Below are 1630 nucleotides of genomic sequence, written 5' to 3'. Positions count from 1 at the left end.
ACGAATCGGTGAGTCGTTCATCGGACTCGACGAGTCGAGTCGCGAGTCCCCGAGTTTTCCCCTTTTTCGTGTTTGCTGAGTGGAGTTGTGAGTCATGGGTGGACTCAGTGAGTCGGAAGCCAAACTCATCCATGGAGGGACTCGGCGAGTTAGTGCCCTGACTCGGCGAGTCCAAGGCAATCTTCTTACCTCAAAAACAGACTCGGCGAGTTGTTCATACAACTCGGCGAGTCGCAGCATAGAGTGTTCATCGGATGAAGATGAACTCGACGAGTTGTTCAAGCAACTCGGCGAGTAGGATGAAGGAATTTTGGATATCAGTTAGAAGGAGAACTCGTCGAGTCAATGTCTAACTCGACGAGTAGAGACGGGATTAAGGACAATTGAATGGGTAGGGACTCGACGAGTTGGCTAGCCAACCCGGCGAGTCAGGTCAACTGGAAGTTGACTTTGACTTGGACTTTGACCTGGTCAAGGGTAAAATGGTCAATTTACCCTAAGTATAGCTAACAGTGTTTGACTGAGCGTTTTGTGGGAATCATAGCCGGAGGACTTCCGGAACAGCAGCAGCAGTAGTAGACAGTCAGTTCTTGCTCAAATAAGTAGCTACTTCGAGGTGAGTTACCTTCCAGTAGCGGTGGGTCTACGGCCACAATGTCGGCCCACCAGTAGGAGTTGTATGTTAGATGATTGTCTCTGTGATATTCATCTTGGGTTGCTACTACCTTTGATATGTTTATGTGCTAGTATGATATGATCCTATGTGCTAGTGCCAGTAGGGGGAGATAGTCCCCAGATTACCGGTCGATAGGGACGAAGGGGCGGTCATGCCCAGCTATGCTAGATAGATTATGTGATATGTGTTATGTGGTAGTAGTAGGGGGTAAAATAGTCCCCAACATCCGGTCGAGAGGACCGAAGGGGAGACCAGCAGCCAAATATGCTAGTCAGTATCTGGTCGAGAGGACCGAAGGGGAGGCCAGCACCCATATATGCTAGTCAGTATCCGGTCGAGAGGACAGAAGGGGTAGGTCAAGCACCCAGATATGCCTGACAATATATGTATGTTATCTGGTTATATGGTATGCGGTATAGTGGGTGAACTTACTAAGCTTCATGCTTACGGTTTTTAGTTGTTGTTTTAGGTACCTCTTCAATCAAGGGGAAGGAGCAGGCGTGGTAGCGGCCCATCACACACACGCTCTTTGTTTTCCGCACTATGAGTCATTCTGGGATTTGTACTCTGACATTATCATGTTTTACGTTTTGGTTTACAGCCACGAGACATGTTTTATCAAATGTTATGATCGTACGGTATTTTGTTACAAACGTTTTTACAAATCACTTAATTAAAAATGAAAATTTTGGCCCGTATTTTTGGGATGTTACAAGTTGGTATCAGAGCCCTAGTTTGAGGGATTCGGACACACCTTCGGGGATGTCTGAACTCAAATCGAGGGATTAAAAGATTTTGAAAAAGAAAATGTTTTCTAAAAGGTTAGGTAAAGAGTTTTAAGAAGGAACAAAGTGTGTGATGTGCGCGACCGGCCGAGCTCAAGTAAGTATTCCCCAAAGTACCCATACAAGCTTATGTTATGTTTATCAGTTTCAGTAGAATAGCATGCTAGAA

This window comes from Lactuca serriola, chromosome 2 (assembly GCF_051521515.1).
Source record: "Lactuca serriola cultivar US96UC23 chromosome 2, Lser_US96UC23_V15, whole genome shotgun sequence".
In the NCBI taxonomy this organism is placed as follows: Eukaryota; Viridiplantae; Streptophyta; class Magnoliopsida; order Asterales; family Asteraceae; genus Lactuca; species Lactuca serriola.
The sequence above is the reverse complement of the archived record's forward strand: the minus strand, read 5'-3'. Positions refer to the sequence as shown.